This window comes from Macaca nemestrina, chromosome 19 (genome assembly GCF_043159975.1).
Source record: "Macaca nemestrina isolate mMacNem1 chromosome 19, mMacNem.hap1, whole genome shotgun sequence".
NCBI classification, from domain to species: domain Eukaryota; kingdom Metazoa; phylum Chordata; class Mammalia; order Primates; family Cercopithecidae; genus Macaca; species Macaca nemestrina.
The window spans coordinates 50,078,051-50,099,768 of NC_092143.1; the positions used below are offsets into that span (position 1 = coordinate 50,078,051).

At 39.8% G+C, this 21,718-nt stretch overlaps 2 long non-coding RNA genes across 3 annotated transcripts; one reads left to right on the plus strand and one right to left on the minus strand.

Annotated features, from left to right (window-relative positions):
- Positions 1-308: 308 nt before the first annotated feature.
- Positions 309-19,882, plus strand: LOC105499270 (uncharacterized). 2 transcript variants are annotated; one of them, XR_011616728.1, is made up of 3 exons: positions 309-366; positions 16,510-16,742; positions 18,848-19,882. It is a non-coding gene; the product is annotated as an uncharacterized lncRNA (long non-coding RNA). The 2 variants fall into 2 exon arrangements; XR_011616727.1 differs by lacking the exon at positions 309-366 and adding an exon at positions 14,669-14,900.
- On the minus strand, positions 1,585-13,095 carry LOC139359960 (uncharacterized). The gene is made up of 2 exons (XR_011616726.1): positions 12,642-13,095; positions 1,585-3,143 (listed from the first exon to the last, which is right to left on the minus strand). It is a non-coding gene; the product is annotated as an uncharacterized lncRNA (long non-coding RNA).
- Positions 19,883-21,718: the final 1,836 nt, after the last annotated feature.

A 21,718-nucleotide genomic window follows, 5' to 3' on the forward strand; every position in this document is an offset into this window, starting at 1 on the left:
GCTGGGATTATAGGCACGAGCCACTGCACTCGGCCCTTACTCAATTTTGATAAAATATTACATATAGAAGAAAATAATAACTGAGGATAAAAAAATGAATCTTATCTTGTACCATTTTATCCACTGCAGAAATGGACTGGAGTGGGTAACATGAGGAAAAGTAAGCTAAAAAATAGGTTGGGTACTCTTCCTTCCCATCTCCTAGAATGCTATTATTTTACATCAGGTGCATCATGGGTAGGTATTGTGAGGTCAAGGGAGTCAGAAGCCAAGACCAAAAGTTAAGATTATGTTTCTTTTCTGTTTTCATAAATATTTATTGCATGTCTCCTGTGTCGGATACTGTGTGATGTTAGTGATATAATGGTTAGTAAAAAAAGTGATTTCTGTTTTCATGGAGCTTATCATCCACTAGAAAAGATGTGGGAAAAAGCCTTTACAGTATGTACTATCCTAAATACTGTATATATATGTTAACTCATTTAATCTCATATATATATGTTAACTCATTTAACAGCCCTGTGAAGTAGTAACCCCATTTTAGGAAAGAGGTACACAGTGGTTAAGTAACTCGGCCAGCAGCAGAATTGGGATTTGAACTTGGCAGTTTGGATCCAGGGTTTGTGTTGTTAACCATTTTTCTATACTGCCTCTTGTGCAAATTTGACTTGAAGGAAAGGGTATAGCATGAAAGAAGAACATACAATAAACTTGCTTTCCACGGGAAAATAGGTTTCAGACCAAATGATCTTAGGGCTGAGATGGTGTTAAGTAGGGAAGTGGGTGTTTGTGGGTGGGGCATGGGGCAACAGGACCGGAAGAGAAGATTTTCGTGAACAAAGAGAACAATGTGTAAAGGCCTTGAGTAAAGAATAAATGAGGTAAGTTAGGGTACATAAAAGAGGTCCTAGGAGTGCTAGAGATCACATTATGAAGAGAATAAGATGAAGCTGGAGATGGCTACCATACAGGGATTTTTGAGTCATGATCAAGACTTTTTTATTTTATCCTGTGAACAATTAGAAACTATTCAAGGCAAACATTCCTAAACTTTCTTGGTTCATAGCACCCCTAGGCCAACAGAAATACTAAAAGTCCCATTAATTAAAAAGTTAGCTAAATATTTATGATCTAACAGTTTAAAAGTTCTTTGAAAAAATACTATACGTAAATCGATAAAAAACAGTATTTTTTATTTCATTCTTAAATAACTACAATTGCTTACTAATTATACATGTCTGCCTGTTAAGCACTGCACAGTTTCTCAAATCTTGGAATCAGATTGGATACCTCTACCTTTATTTCTTGTTCCACAATGATTATTATGTGGAATTGCCCGTCTTATCACAGCAGTCACTGAAAGCCGAAGCTTCACACAAAAAAATGATATTGAAAGAAATGTAGTGCAATCTAATGTTGAAACTGTGCAGTGTCTGACTGATGTGGAGTATTATTGTTTTCCTCAAAAATTAAAAATGTTTCAGAGAACTCCTATGAGTCTAAATGGAGACTTGAGACACCTTAGTGTCCATTTTGAGAACTGTTATTGAAATTGAAGCAGGAGATTCATATGAACACACTGTGTTTTGTTTTCTGTTTTTTTTTTTTTTGGTTTTGTTATTTATTAATTAATTTATTTATTTAGAGATGGAGTCTCCCTCTGTCTCCCAGGCTGGAGTGCAGTGGCACAATCTCGGCTCACTGCAACCTCTGCCTCCTGGGTTCAAGCGATTCTCCTGCCTCAGCCCCCCGAGTAGCTGGGATTACAGGCATGTGCCATGATGCCCAGTCAATTTTTGTATTTTTCAGTAGAGACAGGGTTTCACCACTTGGCTAGGCTGGTCTCGAACTCCTGACCCCAAGTGATCCACACGTCTTGGCCTCCCAAAGTGCTAGGATTATAGGTGTGAGTCACCATGCCCAGCCACACACTGGCTGTACTGTTTTCCAGAGGCTATACTGGCCTATGGATTGGGCAGAAGCAAAAATGGAATTGGGGGAGACAAATTCAGAAGCTGCTGCAGTAGAGGAGGTAAAATGATTGTGGCTTATAGTGAGTAGAAATGAAAACAGATGGGTGAAATTGAGTAATATTATGTAAGAGAAAAGCCATAAAAACACAAGGTTTGGAGCCAGAGTAAGGGCAGGGAAAATTTAAAAAAAAAAAAAAAAAAATAGGGGCCTAAAATTATTTGTTTAGGATATACTACTTCTGAAGTATAGTATTATGTTGGTAACGGTCTTTTCTTGGTTCAGGTGCAGGGATTCATTCCTTAGCACTCTGACGTTTCACACAAATAATTTGCTAATCCTTTGTGTTTAAAATTGTCTGTAATTCTTGGTTTCCCCAGGCCCCTGCTATGGGGTAAATCAGGATTCATGTGATATACAGAGAGGACTCTGGGTCCTGTCCAATCCCATGGTGGCTGCATGTGTGATGCTCTGTGCTAGAGGAATGAGACACATTTTCTTCTTGTCTGTCTTTTTTTTTTTGTCTCCAGACTCACAAGCAACTCAGTTAAGGTTGTAGACAAGGCCAGAGAGTCTGAAGGTGGCAGAGCCCGTACTCCCGACTGGCCCCGTGTTGTTGAACCTCAGTCTGAGTTGGCGCTCTCTTCCTGCTTCCTGGCTGAGCTGTTGCCAAAATATCTCAGCTTCAGTTCACAGGGGCCGCAGATGGCTATCTGGTCCACTGACAGTTGCCACTTTGTCTTTGAGTGCGGCAGTTTTTCAGCCAGCAGTGCTCAATTTGTACTCTAATTCCAGCCCTTTTGATGCTTAAAAGTTGATTTTGGTCTTAAGGGTAACCGCGCCTTCTATCAAGTCTGCTCAGAAGGAAGGGAATCTCTTTTGTGTCCTCGGGTAATGCAGAGGTGTCCTTTCCATGATTCTGACTGACCTAGGCCCCAGGCAGGACCATGCTTTGTGAGGGCTAGGGCTAGATGACAGCCTTTCTGGGCATCCATGCCTGTGGTTAAGAGCATTCTCTTCTCTTTTGTGAAAATCCCTTCTCTTTCATGTAATGCCATAGTCCTGAGGTCCAGGGACCTAATTATGAGCCCCCAATTCCCCTCATGCCTCTTAGGGCCTGCTGCAGTGTCTCATGAGTCCCAGTGGGTTGATGGTGATTATGCTGTTCCATCCTGAAAGTTTAAGGAAAAGTACAAGTTCATTTTGCCTCTTCTAGAAGACAGATTTCCCAAGCCTTGTGCCAAATACACTCCCCAGTGTACCTATTTCTCTGTTTATTCATGCTTAGGGACTTATTTTCTTTGGGGATTTGAGGCTAGAAGTTGGAACATCACAAGCATAACTATCTTCTGGATAAACTGAATGAAACATTTAGAGATTGATAGTGCTTATCCCCAAATGCCAAATCACCCTGAATGAGATAGGCTTCTAAATTTATCTTAAATCCACAGTGCTAACATTAACTGGATCTATACCCTAATTTATGGGAGGATGTTAGCGTGAGGAAGTCTCACAACAGACACACACATACATACGACAATTTTCCTGTAAATGTACAGCTGTGTGTGTACGATATCTTTTCTTTTCAACATCAGTGTAGGGACAGCAATCTGATTGTGTGGTGTGGCTTTGCAAAAGTCCACTTGTGGTCAAACATTGCCTCTTTGAGAGAACATTGGCTCTGAAGCATAAGAAATTTGAAATGGTATTTGCAGGATGAAAGCAACCAACAAATCAGCATTTGTGAGGTGCAGGCAAGATGACTTCAAGCTGCAAAGCTGGGCCTTGACAGACGGATTTAGCACCATTAGCAGTGGCTTGTTGAAAAACAAAAATGACTTCAAAACTCTTTCCTCTGAACCAGAATGTTACATTCATCCCTTCGTTAAAACATCCGTTATTTGCTGACTTGTTTTCTGCCTCCCCCCACCCCCCAGCCTCTCACTCTTTTGTGTCGGAGCTAATGTTCCCAGCGTCTACACTGCGTAGGCCCTGATTATTTGTGAGACAGAGTGAGTTAATGCAGATTTGCAAGCTGTTCCCATTTGTTAAATGTCAGAAAAACACATGCAAGTCACTGGCTTTAGCACTTAGCTGCCAGCTGGCTCTTCTGGAGGCAGGGGACAAATGACAGTCTATCACACAGCATGCTTTCAAAGAAAGAGGGGACCTACTCCAGAACCACAGCATCAGAGCGGCTTTTAACAACATAAGCAAAATAAGAAGCCAACATCAGTTTTTTTCTTCCCTTATTTCTCCCCCTGTTGTTGAATGAATGGCAGCACAACATTTGGGAGCTTTTTAAAGCCTTGGGAATATCGATTCCACTGCCCACCATCTGAGAGAATGATGAGATAATGGGAGCTTGCCAGAATTGCTGCACATTCTCTGGTGAGTGACGACAGAGATACCCTTCAAGCCTTGGAGGAGAGGGTGCACCGCTCCCCACCTCTGTCCTTCAGGTGGTTTTAACACCTTCCCACTGCCAACCTCTCTGCAGGTGTCTGGATTAAGGTGGAATTTCTGCCACCCCTCTGTATTGGAATAATGATGCAGTCATTGTCTGGGGTCTAGAATCTCCCATTAGAATTTCCCATTCAAAGCCCTTCAGCACACCCCCTTAAGAAGGTAAAAACACATAGGAAGAAAGCAATACATGAACTTCCCTTTGATTCATTCACGCGTTCATCCATCAGTTACTTACTAAGTATCTAGTGTATGTCAGGTACTGTGGGGGCTGAAAAGAAGTAGGAGGTATAAATTGTTCTTGCATGCAAGGCTCTAACAGAGTGGGTGATAGAAAAATAATCACAACTGAAAGTACAAATGGTGATAGAGGAGAATAAAAAAAAGTTGTAATTCTCTCATGTCAGAGGAAGACTTCATGAAATGAGTGGACAATGGGCTGAGCTTGGAAGGACATGAAAGATTTTAATAGCCAGAAAGGAACAAAGAGGGCATCTGACTTCGGAATGATGCAGAAGGAGGGGCGCGAGGCTGAAAAGATGGGAACAGGTGTTGGTGGTGACCATACCAGCCTGATTAGGACAGAAAATTAGATAGGGGAGTTGTGGAGTAAACAAGAAACTTGGTTGAAACTAAGTTAAGGAATATAGCCTTTCAATGGAAGTTTGGAATCAGAGAGTGCCATTTTCTGAATGGGGTCACAGGTTATTTTTATCTACTTACCTGTGTAAGATCCCATTCAATGCTCAGATATACTGATATGATTTGGATATTTGTCCCCACCAAATCTCATGTTGAAATGTAGTCTCCAATGTTGGAGGTGGAGCCTGGTAGGATTATGGGAGAGGAACTCTCATGAATGGCTTAGCACCTTCCCTTTAGTGCTGTCCTTGAGAAAGTGAGTGAGTTCTCATGAGATCTGGTTGTTTAAAAGTGTGTGGCATCCTCCATTCCTCTCTCTTGCTCCCACCCTTACCATGTGATGTACCTGCTCCCACTTCACCTTCTGCCATGAGTAAAAGCTACTTGAGGCCTCCCCAGAAGCTGAGCAGATGCTGGTGCCATGCTTCCTGTAAAGCCTACAGAACTGTGAGCCAATTAAATGTCTTTTATTTATCTATAAGCCAGTCTCAAGTATTCCTTCATAACAATGCAAGAATGACCTAAGATATATACCTAAGTGATGTATGCACCCAACTAAACTAGGTTTTCACCATGGTAAGCCCAAAGAGGGTATATTACAGAGAACAACTGCATGATTAAACTGGGACTCTGTTTCTTTGGATATCAAACAAAGTTCTTAATGGAAACCTGGCTTCCTTCTAAAGTTGCCCTTGTGTTAACAGAGAGGTTTGTCTTCTGATATTTTGTTATCATTTTTTAAATTCCCCATTGCTGCTTCCAGATCTTACTCTGCCATTATCATTTAAAAAATCCCTCTTATTTTAGGTTCATGCAACTGGTGGCTACCCCTCACCGCCCTTTTTTATTTAGGATTATGGTTACTGCCTTCCCGTATGAATCTCTCTAAGGTCCTAGGTGACCTCAGTATTTACATAGACAGCCTAAGTAAGAAGTGGCAAAAACACGCCATATGTTTCTACTCTTACTACCTCAGTGCAGATATCACTCATTGACTATGACACTCTTTTCCATTAAACCTAGATGGATTCTTAGAATCCTTGTCAACACAGCACTTCATGAGACAAAATATAGTTGACCTTCCTGTACCAGCCTTAAAACCTAAAGCAATATTTGTTCTTCTAATTCGAGCTCATAATTTCAAGATCACACTGTTTTTGTGTGTGTGTGTTTCTTTTAATCAGCTAACATCTTAAACTGGCTCTGTGGCCTTTGACCCTTATTCTATCTTCCTAGCAGAGTGGACTTCCAGATTCCCTCATTTTATTCCAGGCTGCTGTTTAGCATCATTTTACCTTATTTGTTAGCCTACTTATCTCCGTGGTTCTCATTGATCTCAGGTAAGGCCTAGTCTCTACCTCTACAAATCTCTGCTCTCCTGTGAAGGACCACTTTCATGTCCACAAAACCCCAGCCCCCAATCTACCCTCTTATAGCAGATGACCCAAAGTTTTACATTCTGAGAAATTTATGCCTTTATCCAGTCTATTGTCCTCTCCTGGGTAACAGATGAAGAATCTCTCCAGAGCCTCTTACGATCCATCCCCCCTGACCTCTCCCCTATGACTTTGTCATTTTCAGCCTTTCTCATTTTTGACTTCCTCCTCTTTAATGGTTGTTTTTCTTTATTCTCTCAATATGTTTAAGCCCTTCTATCTCATAAAACAAAAAAATCCTCAAAACAACCTCTCTATACTCCACACCTCTCTGTAGAAATGATCCTTTCTTTCTCTCTCTGGATAAGAGCCAAACTTCTTGAGCTTACACACTCAGGCTCCAATTCACTGCCTTCTGCTTTCCATTCCCGCTCTACACTTTCACACTCCTGGCAGAGAGTATGAAGGGCATCCGAAACTCAATCTAGCATACTTTTTAGACCTCATCTTACATGATCTCTGAGAAGTGTTTAACCTTATTGAATATGCCTGAGGAAAACTGGCCAGATTTTATCAATGTCCTTATAAAGCTGCACTGATGTTAATGAACTTGGGCAGTTATAGACAGGAGTGACTTGCAAAATATATTTCCGTGTGAAGGTAAGCTTAGTTCATTATAACTTTTTAAAAAGCCTACTTGTTGAGCTGGCTTTGAGATGTGATATCAGTTACTCCCTACATGCTGGTGTTCGTCATATAGTAGGTGTTCGATATATACTGGCTGACTAAATAAATGAAGTCAGCAGAGAATCTAAGTAATGCTCAACTCATTGGAATCCTGCTTCATCATCTGAACTCTGGTAGTTTCCAGAGACTATGAATATTAAGTGTGGGGTGGTGAGTGTGGAACCTGGAACCACTAAAAAGAAAGAACATGTAATCCAGGCTGATGGTTTCTGGAACTGCAGCTGACAACTAGAAATCAATCAGTCAAAAGGGGTTATGGGGGCACTCATAAGAGGAAAAGTATTATGGGCAGAAGGTATGGCTCATGTGGTACCACTAGACTTATTGCAAATATCAGATTCCATTCTTAACTTTTTCTTCCTTCTCAGTCTTTGCAGGTTCTTCTTCATCTACATGCTTTTTAAACATCATGGTAATAAACACAGTAACATTGATGGAATACTTATTGTATGACTTGCATGCATTATTCAGTTTAATCATCATAACATTAATCCATTGAACAAATACTAAGCATCTATCACATATCTGCCATTGGTTTTGATTCTATGATACAGAAAAGGAAAGCTGCAGTCCCTGTTCAGCAAGCTCAGAGTCTAGAACTCAGGCACACAAAGACATGTGTCATTATGATTCAGATAATTTGATGCCTAGAACATAGTAGGTACCCAATGTTTGTCAATTAAATAATTAGCGTTCAACTATTTAGAAGTTATAAGACTGGCTTCCTTTCCTCATCTTAATCTCTACCCTCACTGAACACTCATTTCTCTCTGGCTATGATATATTTGTGTATAAACTCCAAATAAATAGATGAAAATGACATAGAAAGGGGTTTTACTTAACCTCTTTCTCTTAGTCATAGTCAAATTTTTGCCCTTCCCTAACTAGCATTTAGAAGGTAGCTCAAATGATCGATTTTTGTGATATTTTCACCAATTGTTGCTAACATACGGAAAATGCTCTGCTTCCATGAGGTGTCTCACTCAATAAAAGCTACAGGTTATTTAGCAGTTCTTATAGAACTAAAAGGAGCATGGTTTAACCAGGAGTCACCGGAAAGGGAGACATCAGAACAAAACAGTATAAATGGCCTTGGTGATCTCAGATGATCGGCATTCTCTATCTCTACCTATACTTAGATATTTACACATCTAAATTCATACCCCTATCCAAATCCACATTTAAATATATCTAAATATATTCATGATAATATTGCTTACAAAATTTATCTTCATAAATTACTGAAAACTCTTTACCACTACTCCCCCAGAATCAGGGTTTTTAGATAAATCCCTTGACATTTGATACATGTTTTCCATCCTGTACATGAGTACAAAATAACTTTTCAGATACAGCTCAAGAAAGCATTGTGAGGGCTTCTCTTCTGTATCATGTATGCAAAAGCACATTTGGCCAAGACAAAGTTAGGGTATGGGATGTAAGAAGTAGACAAACAAAAGCTCAGGACGGGAGAAAAAAGAATATGTAATTCAATAATATCCCCTTGATAAGAGACCAGGAGAGGAGAAAAATGCAATCTCTATATATAGTCGATTCTGTTGGTCTTCCTAACAGGATTATGTCATCATGAAAAATGCTGGGTGGATGGCCCTGGATGCTGAGGTCTGTAGATGAGTCAGGGTGCGTGTGCAATGCTGGTACCCCAGTGCCCTCTGACTCCTCTGCATAACAGGATTATGTCCTGTGCTTGTGTCCAGTCCGAGATCCTCTCTAGGTGAACAGAGAGTCCATAATGAAGCTTTTGTGAGTGAAACTGATTTGTGAGTGTGTGTAATGGTGATGAAAATGATGTGTGTTCAGAGCTTTACTCTTATTAACAAACGTTGCGTCTCTTTTCGATTATCAATTACATTCCACATTTATTAAGACTGTTCTTATTATTCTGCCTAACTGCCTACTTCTTATCCTATATGTAGCCACCACTTCACCCAAAATTGATCGTCTCTGACCCTTGAAACTGGCTTGTACTTTTATATATCATCTTACCTGGAATGCCCTCATTTTCCTTTCTGTCTTCCTAAATTCTTAAAAGTATAGATCAAATTTCCATCTTTTCTGGAAAGTCTTCCCTTGAACTCCTATCCCGAATTCTCCTTTCATTATCTATATATCTCACTTGGCAGGTGTCTCTACGTATTAATTCATTCTCTTTTAGTTATAAGTGATAGAAACCCACCACAAACTATACATTTTGGGAGGGAAGTCCTAGACCAGAGAAATTTAAAATGTGGATGTAGCCTCAGGGACAGCTGAACTTAGTTGTTCAGTGATATTGTCGGGGTTTGTCATTTCTCTACTTCTCTCACCCTGGTTTCTTTCTGAGACAGGCTCTCTCTGTGTGTTGGGCAAGTTGCCACTGGCAGCCTCTGGCCCTCATTCTCCTAGTTTAGCACTTTGTGATGAGAATGAGGAATCTTCTGAGAGACCTCTAGCATAGAAGTCCTGGGGAGAACCCTAATTTGCCAAACTTAAGTCATTGATCATTTTTGCACCAATTACTGTGGCCAGGAGTATGAGCTACTGGGGAGTCAGTGCCATTTGAATCACAGAGACTGTTCCCTGCAGGAACAAAAGAATGAGAAAGGTAGGCAAAAACAAATAACATTCATGATACCTAGTAGTATAAAGTTCTGATGTATTGAATGGTTTTCCCTCTATTCAAGAATGCAGACCTTTAAGGTTTGGGACTCAAATTCCTTTGTTGCTTTGACTATCCCTTACACATGTTGGTGTTCAAAAATATACTGAAATGATTTCAGAGTAATCATGTATTGTATCTGCATGCGGTTATTTTGGTTGGTTAGGATATGATTTTTTTTTTTTTTTAAGACAGAGTCTTGCTGTGTTTTCCAGGCTGGAGCGCAGTGGTGCAATAATAGCTCACTGCAACCTTGAACTCTTGGGTTGAAATGATCCTTCTGCCTCAGTCTCTAGAGTAGCTAGGATTGCATGTTTACACCACCACACTGGGCAACTGAAAAAAAAATGTATAAAGACAGGATCTCATTATGTTGCCTAGGCTACTCTCAATCTCCCGACCTCAAGCAATCCTCCCTCCTTGGCTTCTCAGAGTGTTGGGATTGCATATGTGAGCCACTGCACCTAGTCAGGATATGGTTTAAAGAGACCAATCTGTTGAATGTTACCCTCACAAGGGCCACCTACTCGCACATTCTTTCAGGGCCATGGGTTACTCATCAGACCTCAGACAACTGTCTTACAAATAAAGCCATTGGTCTGGGGGCAGAGGTCAGGGTGCTAATGAGAGCCTGGAAATGGATCACTACAAACTTAATCCTTTTGTTGGAAAAGAAATCCTGCGTGCACATTCTGATGGTGTATTATCTTCACCAAGAGAAGAACATGATTAATAGCAGAACATAATATATGACTCTAGGAAGGCTGGGGAATAAAAGCCAATTTTCTCTTCAACATTTGGACCCCCTTGGAAGTGAGTTGTATTGTAAATTCAAGAGTCTTGTATAAATCTGGTAAAATTTCTATTGGAATAGATGACCTATTTAGTCTATTACATCTCTAGTTTCTACAATTCTGAGATTCCTTGGGGCGTGTGCAGAATGGAGCAATCGAAGAACAGCAAATTTCACAGTATGGTCCACCATCTGTATAGGAACAGCAAGAAAACTGATGGGATTTCTCTCCCTGGCAGATATTTATTTCTCAAGTGCCTTTAAAACAGGAAGTCTGCAAAATTCTTCACAAGTGGTTAAAACATGAAGATTGATTTACAAATGTATGTTTACGAGGAAGAACTATTTTACAATGTGTCTAAAATTTCCATTAAAAACCTAACCAAATATTTCTAGCTTCCCCCCAGACTCCTTTGCTCTACAATTTTAATAAATCAAGGAACATTTGTAAGTGCTAAATGTTAAACAGTTATTCACAGTTAATTTTTAATCAACTAACAACAGTTATGTGTTAATTGAATGCCATTAACAAACCATAACTTGATGCATTAGCTCTTTTGTTATGCAAAGAAACTTTTCCCTGAAGCTTTTATATATTGTCTGACTTCCTTCTAAATAGAACATCAATATCTATAGACTATGAATTTAACAAATGTGTTTCTTGACATTTAGGTGTGTGTATGTGTATGTGTGTCCCTGCACCCGTGTAAAACAAATCAGACTGTACTAAAGTACTGAAAATGAAAGAGAAATCCAAATACAGTCCTGATGCAGAGTCAGAAATGCAAAAGCCAAAACAGAAGCCAATTCAACATTTTGGAATTTTAATCTTAACTCTTATTATTTTTACTTTGAATTTCGGAACAAGTTACTATTTCTTTGGCTTTTATTTTCAAGAAAACAGGGCTGGATTGATTTTGGTAGCGGATATTTCTTCATCCTAGACTGAAATAGAAAATTAACACCATTCCTACAACTCAAAAGACTAATAAAAATTAACATAATCAGCATTCTAATATATTATTTATTTATTTATTTATTTATGAGATAGGATCTTGCTGTGTGCCTAGGGTGGAGTGCGGTGGCATGATCTTGGCTCACTGCAGCCTTGACCTCCCAGACTCAAGCAATCCTTCCACCTAAGCCTCCCAAGCAGGTGGGACTATAGGCACATGCCACCATGCCCAGCTAATTTTTGTATTTTTTTCTGGAGACAGGGTTTCGCCATTTGCTAAGTCTGGTCTCCAATTCCTGACCTCAAACGATATGCCCACCTCAGTCTCCCAAAGTGCTAGGATTACAGGTGTGAGCCACTGTGCCCAGTTCTAATATATTTTTAAAATCGTAGCATAGCTTTGTGGTTAAAAGAAGATGAAAGTTGGGTCACAGTGTGACAAATTGTCATTGCTTCAATAGAATAGGCTGGAGGCACACTAGAGCCTTAAGAACAAGATCCAATGGGAGTTGAAAAAAACGGCACCTGCAGTATCAGCCATATTGTCCGTGTATTCTGTTAAGAGGGGTTCTGCAAATACAGTCATTGGCAGGTGCAGGCCCAAATGTACTGCTGACAGGTACTAAACTATAAAGCCTTTTTCTTTCTTTATTTAAAATTTGTTTGCTCACACACATATTCCGTTATCCCATCAGACTTATTTATAAAACACAAGTTCAAAGATAACATTATAAGAAGAAGAACATTAAACTAAGTATAGGGTCTTTCTTAGAGGAGGATCCTGTGCAGTTGCCCAGAAAAACTGTCTTGACTGTGGTGCTGGTTTCTCCTTGGTTCTAAAGATGTATGGGAAGCAGACAGCTAATAGTATTCATTAGGAAGGATTGAGATGGGGCTAATTAAGGCAACAGGAGAAATTTACATCAAAACTAAATACATTGTTAGCTTGATCCTATGGGATATCCTTATGATAAGCTTGAAATTGCCTCAGTTATTACCGATCTATTTTTTTTTTTTTTTTTTTTTGCTTACCCAAAGTGGTCATTCACTAACCGTAAGGTCTTCTAAGACATTTCAGAGCCACAGGTAATGTCCTTGAGGCATGCGTAAAGGAAAATATGATGCATTGTACATTGTATTTATGCTGTAATTAGAAGATATGTTGGTTCTATCAAAAAACATGCAATCAGGCCGGGCGCAGTGGCTCAAGTCTGTAATCCCAGCACTTTGGGAGGCCGAGACGGGCGGATCACGAGGTCAGGAGATCGAGACCATCCTGGCAAACACGGTGAAACCCCGTCTCTATTAAATACAAGAAAACTAGCCGGGCGAGGTGGCGGGCGCCTGTAGTCCCAGCTACTTGGGAGGCTGAGGCCGGAGAATGGCGTGAACCCGGGAGGCAGAGCTTGCAGTGAGCTGAGATCCGGCCACTGCACTCCAGCCTGGGTGACAGAGCGAGACTCCGTCTCAAAAAAAAAAAAAAAAAAAAAAAAAAACATGCAATCTTATTAGTATTATGACATATGAGGGGATTCTAATCAATCAGATGTATAGAAAAACATTCCATAGTTGTGTTTTCTGAAAGCAGTCACAGCATTTTGTGTATCTAAACATTGTTGAATTCTGATTTCTAGAAGGGTCAAGGTGAGCTCCCAACCTATGCACTAACTTATCCACTACTTACGATGTAATATGCCAGGCACAGTGGCTCACACCTGTAATCCCAGCACTTTGGGAAGCCGGGACAGGCAGATCACCTGAGGTCAGGAGTTCGAGACCAGCCTGGCCAATGTGGTGAAACCCCATCTCTACTAAAAATACAAAAACAATTAGCCAGGTGTGGTGACACATGCCTGTAATCTCAGCTACTCGGGAGGCTGAGGCAGGAGAATCTCTTGAACCTGGGAGGTGGAGGCTGCAGTGAGCCGAGACCAGGCTATTGCACTCCAGTGGGGGCGATCGTCTCAAGAAAACAACCGACCAACAAACAAACAAAAAGAGGTAATAAATACACAGTGAGAGTTTCTATGCCAGGAGCCAGATGTGTGTCACATATATACTAGGTCTTAATTTTCAATTTTAGGTAATATCTTTACTTTCCCAGAATATAAGGTCTTTTCAGGACAGACAAATTTAATTCTATGTCATGCACTGACATTGGATGGCTTCCACCAAGCATGCTGGCCACATTTACATAATAATGACAATTAATGTTTGTGAAGCTTTGTGTAGGATTTTTTTTTTTTTTTTAGCTTTATCTTATTTGGCTCTCATAACCTTAATAAGTCAGTAGTAAAAATTCTCCCAGTTTATGGGTGAGAAAACAAGCTAAGGGAAGTTACATGATTTTTCCAAGTTACTCTCATGTTAAATGATGAAGCCAGGCCTTGAATTTGTATCTAATTCACTCTGCCCCTTTAGAGAAATAGGCCAAGGGTTTAAGAGCACTTCAAGATTTTCCGAAATTTCTTGAAGCCTAAAAGTAGAAAAAGGTCAAGATTGCCAAGACCTTTGGGCAGACCTTCTACAAGAAATACCTCCTGAGTTTTCATTTTCTTTACTCCAGGCTGTAGGAATGCTTATAGTCCCAGAAACATATATTATATATCTTCTCTGCGTCCTTCTGTAATGCACCATCCCTGATCTTCAGCTATTGAGGTCTACTTCAGGTTCAGGTTTAGAGACACATTCACAATGAAGACTTTCTACAACAGAAGTAATAACCTACTCTCTCCTCATCCCAAGCACATATCCTTATGGCTTAGGGTTTGCTTACACTTCTAGGATGGACCTTATTTTCTATCTAGTAGGGTTATTTCTGTACATAGGCCATTTTCCCTTTCAGGCTGTGAGGGCATCACGACTTCCTTCACACCTAATGCACACCATTGATCATATTAGGGTTTAGTGAATGTTGATTGGGCATACTTCTAAACCATAGCCATTGTATTTCTTCTATTGCTAGGTTTCTGTTACTTTTATCTCTTTACTCCTTTGCCATCTTCTTAAGAAAAGAAACACACCAAATTATCTTCTCTATCCCTTACAGAATGTAACACAGAGTAGGTGTGTGTATTAGTCTGTTTTCATGCTGCTGATAAAGACATACCCAAGACATGGCAGAAGGCAAGGAGGAGCAAGTCACATCTTGTGTGGATGGCAGCAGGCAAAGGGAGAGCTTGTGGAGAGAAACCACCGTTTTTAAAACCATCAGATCTCATGAGACCCATTCACTATGAAGAGAACAGCACAGGAAAGACCCACCTGCATGATTCAGTCATCTCCCACCTGGTCTCTCTCACAGTATGTGGGAATTATGGGAGCTACAAGATGAGATTTGGGTGAAGACACAGAGCCAAACCACATCAGTGTGCAATACATTCTTGCTGGATGAGTCATTAGGCTTACGTTAGCCTGTGCTTTTCTTAGGAATCATTCAAAGTTAATCATAGCTCAAATTATGAAATAGGTCATTCTTTCTTTCTTTCATATATCTATTTATTTTTCTCAGAAATTCAGCTACTTGCTCTCCTCAAATTGTAATCTGGCTCCATTAGAATCCACCTTTAAGCAATCTTTATGCTTTCCCTCCCTGGTCAGCACCCATGGCTTCAGACTCTACTCTTCCATTCATGGGCTCTATGTCGCATTCAATCCCTCAGGGTCTTGCTATGTGAATGTATTAATGACTGCTGTTTGGTTCATGTGTTAACCTTCCTAGAGGTAGCCATTGTACTGGGATTTTCTGAAGATACAATGCTTTAAATTTTAGTGTTTTGGGAATAATTTTCTAATGCTGAGAACTTAAGGCACCATGATGGGCAAATGATAGGGAGAGTTCAAGGCACATGGGTGCTTTTTTAGTTCTCATAAATTGTACATCACAGGCATCTGCCAAAGTACAAATGTGGCACCGCATCCATTTCAGCCTTTTAAGGAAAAATAGGAAGGGGTGTAGAAGGAGAGACTCCTTGTAGCTATATTTATCACGGAAAATGGGGTTTTTATATCCAGTCTAAATCCTTTGTGTACATAGACTGCTTTTTTCCTAAGTTGTTTGACACTTGTGGAACGTCTCTTCTGGGAGGCAGTAAGAGGGCGTAGGAAAAGACAGGGCTAAAGAGAAGGGATCTGGCTGTGTGATCCAGGATTATTGGTTGCTCCAGTTGTCTCAGCTGTAAACTATATAATCTGGCTAAGGTTTCTAAGAGTCCCTGGCATTGAAATTTTAGCTAATTGGAGAAACACATAAAGTGGTAGTCAGTGAGGTTCCTGAGTTTTGGTAAATCTTGCCTCTTGGAACCTCAGCTTCAACACAAGGTGGAGGGGCGGGGTGAGGGTTGCAGGGAGTGTGGCTTGCTTGATCTCTAAGGACTCTTCCAGCAATAAACATGTTTATTTGAAGGCAGTTTTAAATTGCACATTATCTTTCCTTGGCTTTATAATTTGGGGAATAATTTTACAGAAATCCTAGCACTTTGGGAGACCGAGGAGGGCGGATTGCCTGAGCTCAGGAGTTTGAGACCAGCCTGGGCAACATGGTGAAACCCCATCTCTACTAAAATACAAAAAAATTAGCCAGGCGTGGTGGTGGGCACCTATAGTCCAAGCTACTCGGGAGGTTGAGGTAGGAGAATCGCTTGAACCCAGGAGGCAGAGGTTGCAGTGAGCCGAGGTCGCACCACTGCACTCCAGCCTGGGTGACAGAGCGAGACTCTGTCTCAAAAAAAAAAAAAAAAAAAAAAAAAAAAAAAAAATCTTGAACTATTTGCTTAAGTTGTTTATGAAAATATTTCTAATTGGGTACTTTTCAAGCCACTAATTACTAAACTAAAGATGAAATATCTATGCCTCTCAAATTTGACAATGTCTCTTTAAATTGCTTTTTTCTTCCTCACAGCTAGATCTGCATCTGTAAATGTCTAAGTCATGCTGCCAGCCAGTCTTGCCTACAGCCACTTGATTCTGGGAGAGTCTCCTGTAAAACTGATTATAGCATTTGCCTGCCACACAGTGAAAAAACAATGTAGTTTGATATGATAAAACATTGATTGAATACAGGGGATATGAAAGTGTCTGTCATCAGATTGGAGGGGGCAAAAATGAGTGGCTTTCTTCTTTCTCTGGGGTGAGGTAGGTATGAGAATTGCATAGATATTCATTGAGATAAGCTTGTTGGTCTTTCCTGTGAAATCACATGTTATCAGAGCTTTGCCCCCTTTCAGCTCTCAGTGAATGTTTCCAGCCCCCTAGAAGAGTGTGTGTTTTGTGATAGGGGAGACTGAGAAAATGAAAGAGGATTAGTGTTTGCTAAATATTCACTCATTCATTCACTGATGATTTCCTTTTATGTTAATTGATAGACTGATATCTTTCTAAGTGTCTGGCACCTCATAGGTAATGAATTAAACTATTGAATAAATAAAAATATAGGTTACCAATGCAATAAAGCAAAATATAAAACAAAGTGAGTATTTTATTTTGGGGTGAAATGATGATGTATTGATGGAGATTGGGGTTCTGTGAATGGAAGAGGCAAGGAGCCTGGTCACTCTGCTCAGGGAGATTATAATCTCATTAATTAAACAGTTTTGTACAAGGTTTAATAACAATGCGAGAAATAATTAAAATGATGATTAGAAAGCTGTTTTAAGACAACGTATTGTGTGTGTTGATTGAGTGGGTTTCTAAGCTTTTCCTGAGAGAGGGAGCTGCCTGTATCACTTTAAAAGAAGGGCCTAGTGGGAGGAGGGAGGCCTTTAAGTGGGGAGGGAATAGGACATGCAAAAAGGGATATATTTAAATACAAATATTTATTGAGTAGCTACTATAGCCCAAACACTCTATTAGGTTCTGGACGTACAACAATAAGATTTAAATCATGAACACACTCAGAATTTAAATTAGGGGTTCTCAAACTTTTTTTTTTTTTTTGAGACAGAGTCTCACTCTGTCGCTCAGGCTGGAGTGCAAGTGGTATGATCTACGTTCACTGCAACCTCCACCTCCTGGGTTCAAGCAATTCTTCTGCCTCAGCCTCCCGAGTAGCTGGGATTACAGGGACATGCCACCACACCCAGCTAATTTTTTATATTTTTGGTAGAGATGGGGTTTCATTATGTTGGTCAGGCTAGTCTTGAACTCTTGACCTCAAGTGATCTGCCCGCCTAGGCCTCCCAAAGTGCTGGGATTACAGATGTGAGCCACCGTGCCCGGCCTATGATTCTCAAACTTTTATGGGCTTAAAATTCACTTGGGATACTTGTGACAATACAGACAATACAGATACAATACAGATTCCTAGGACCCATCCAAAGAATCATATTCAACAAGTCTGGAGTGGGACATCGAAAGCTGAATTTTGATAATCACCCAAATGATTGAATATAGATTCTCTGTATTCTATATATTCTATATTGGGAGACACTGACCTATGATAGTACTCAAAGCATGTTCTCCAGACCAGCAGGGTTATCTGGAAAACTGTTAGAAATGCAAATTATCAGGATCTACTTTAGACGTACTGAATCAGAACCTATGGAATGGGCCCAAGAATTTGTGATTCTAATGCTCAGTAAAGTTTGATGACTAAGTCTGGGGGTATCTTGGGTCTGGAGATAAATTGTGCTTCCTTCACAATTCTTCTGGGCACATCAATGAATCAACACTTATTCTTTGAATATGTGTTTGTATTATTTACTTCAATCTGAAGGCACAAGGTGATGTCAAAAAGCCAACAATCAAACTTTGTGTGAAATTAAAATACAGATAACTGGCATAGATGAAAAAAAAGCTTAAATAGACAGCTTCCTAATGCCAAGTGTGTGTTCATCTGTTGGTAAAGTAGCAGATCAGATGTTAATTACAGCAGAGGAGTGCTCAGCTAGGAAGGACAGTCATATTTCCTTCAATCATCTTCAATATTTGTACATTTCCCAACATTTGTGTGTTTTTTCCTCACTTATGCTGTTAGGGGACTGTGTGATATGGGGCTGGCACCAGGCAAGTGAGAAAGCCTGGAGTTGATGGCCTTTACTAGCACTGTTACCCTTTGCAACCAACATAATTTCTCTTAGCCCAGATTTTCTCTTTAATGTACAAATAATGTGTGCCTTATTTACCTCGAAGGGTAGTTGTAAAGATGATGATAGAAATAGCTAACATTTATTGAGGGCTTTCTCTGTGCCAGATACTGTGTTAAGTGCTTTACATGAATTATCTCTTTCAATCTTCCCTAGAACCCTATTATCATTGTTGTACAAATGAAGAAATTGAGGCTTGGTGAGATTAAGCAAATCGCCGGAGGTCACACAGCTGGAATGTGGTAAAGCCAGGAATTAAATTTAGAATGTCTGATTCAGAACACAGGCATATAACTGCCATGCAGGACTATAAAGTTTGAAATGAGATAACGTATAAACTCTAAAGTGCAATTTACATTGAGAAGAAGAAAGGTGTCCATGCACTTTCCTTTGTTTATTCACGGGATCATCTAATGTATTGTGCATATAATAAGGGCTCACTGAACACCGGTTGATAAATGACAATGATGTGTTCTTTAACGTTTTTCCCTAATCCAAAGGTCTTGTCTGATTGTGTTTTCAATGTTATATAACAAGCTCTACATAGGAATGAAACTGAGAAACTTAGAATAGTTCCTAGGGTAATATAGGGACCGAGGATGTTTTCTGAAGCTGCTATCCAGCTCTTGGGTTCTAGTATCTGCTCCACATCTCTGGAGCAGATGGGATATTAGGGTGTTGGGTTCTATCTCCTTATCATAAATGGAGCTCTGTGAGTTTTTCTTTTAACATCTAGGCTTTTATATCTATACAATAATCCGTAAATTGGTTAAGCAAGAAACAGTGGTTTTCTGCATTTATCCAGAACTATGTTAAGCCTTGTGGGATGTGAAGAAAGTTTATGTCTTAAAACTAGAGAATTACTCAAGGACTTTATAACTGAGCAGGTGGGTTGAAGGATGAGGCACAGGAAATGAAACAACAATGAATCACATAGCCTATAACTGTAGCTTATATTGACAGAATAAAGACTTATGGAAACACAAGTACCCGATACACTGACAAGAATTATAGAAAAGAGTCTATGGAGAAGGAGTTTAATAAATGTTTGTTAAATGAACGAATGAATAGAATGGATGGACAGTTTAGAATGGGAAGATTTGAACTCTTGTCCTTACTACTGTGGATATGATTTAGAAGTTACTGAATGTTTTGGGGCCTCATTTTTTTTTTGTTTGCAAAATGGGTAAAATAATGCTGACCTTAGTACATTTTAGAGTGTATGATGATAATGAAATGAAATAAAATAATGGATGTAAGCATACTTTGTAACTGGAGAATAGTATATAATTTTAAATAGTTGTTTTCATTTTTGAATGTCTGCAGTATTCAAAAATATTTTAAAATTATTGTTTTAAAATATGCTGCTGGTGAATAAAGGTAAATATAAAACACAAAAATTAAAGGAAGTTGAGCCCTGGTGGATGGATACAGGCCAATGGGCTTCTTGGCCAAGGGTGGACTTGAAGAAAAAGCCATTGTTGCCCAAATAGAGCCGGATTCCTGCTGCCTCATTAGCAGAATTAGGGAGGGCAGGCTCAAACCTGTCTCCACATTGAAACAGGATGCATTTAGACACAATCTTAGAATCAATAGCCTGTATGTTTTATCGAAGAACAGTTCTTGAATGTCATATACAGATCGGAAGTGACTTGAAAAAATAAGTACATCCTGCCAACTCCTCTTTGTAATTTTGGAAAGAAAAAAGAAAAAGAAAAACAGAAGGATATACTGATGTCTATCTTTTTTAAAAAAATCATTATATAAGTGATTTGTGAATTTCAATTCATCTTTTTAAAAAGGAAAATTAGAATAATAAGAAAAAACTTACTTTCATCTTTGATTACCAGTTTCAATTCTAGTCCTTTGTCCTCAACAGAGGGAGTCACATCTGTGAGTTTGATGTGTGTGTATCCTCAGCTAGTTTTGAAAAATCATTTGTTTTATAAGTCTTTAACATTCCTACAAATAGTACACAATACATATTGTTCTATCATTTTGTTCACTCTGATTTGCTTTTGATTTCTAGTCTGCAGAGATATACATAGTTAGCTAATTCCCCTTAACTAGACAATGACCTATTAAAAATATATTTTCAGACCGTATCAGACTTTGTCCTCCCAGCTGGCTCATTGCATTTAAGAAAAAAACACAGCACAGCTCCAGGACACACTGCCTCCTATTTCCAGTAGGACAGGCAGAACCTGACCAAAAAGGCAAAAAACTGCTGAGGACGGTTCGTAATCAATATCATGAAACACAGTTCAAACAATGGCCTGCTTCTGAAAGCCACTGTTCAGTTGACCTGAAAACAATCTCTTTTCCCTCTCCAAGACTGTGTTCTGTTCTCCACCCAATCGTCCCCCTCCCCAGAGTCTTTGTGTGCAGAATCCGAATGAGTGAAGTTTGAGCTCTCACAGCTCTCCCAAGAGTGTTATTATTTTTCCCCCTTTAAACTGAAGGGTGTTAATTAATGTAGGAAAAGTTATATGCCAAGTTTGCTTTGCCTGTGGTTTCCTTAGATTAAAGGCTACTGGCAACTCCAGCTCTGTCAGAAGGGCTGGTGCTGTATTCTTATCCCCTGAAGGAGGCTTCAGCTCTGCTGACTCAAGAAGACTTCAGCTTTTGATTTCGAGTTATTGGATATTGACCCATCACTCAGAGCAGAGTTACGGGCCTGCTGCCCTGGATCCAGGGAACTGGGCCCAGGCGTTGCTTATAGCACCGCCCAGCCCTCCCTATCAGTTTCTGTTGAACCTAAGCCTGTAAATGTCAATTTCATTTTGTAAAGGCCAGGCAGTTGTCAGTTCTTCCAGGGCATTCAGGGAGAAGGAGCTCAGGACGAAGCCTGCAGTGACACAAACATTCTGCAGTATTTTACTGCAGCTCTTCAACTTCAACCTCTCCCTCTTTCCCTGTCCCAGTCTCATCTAATACACCATCTTCCCTTGCCTTAGAAAGGATCAGTGAACCAGCTTTTTATTGGGTCCAAACTGGAAATATAACCAGTTTCAAACTACTCCCATG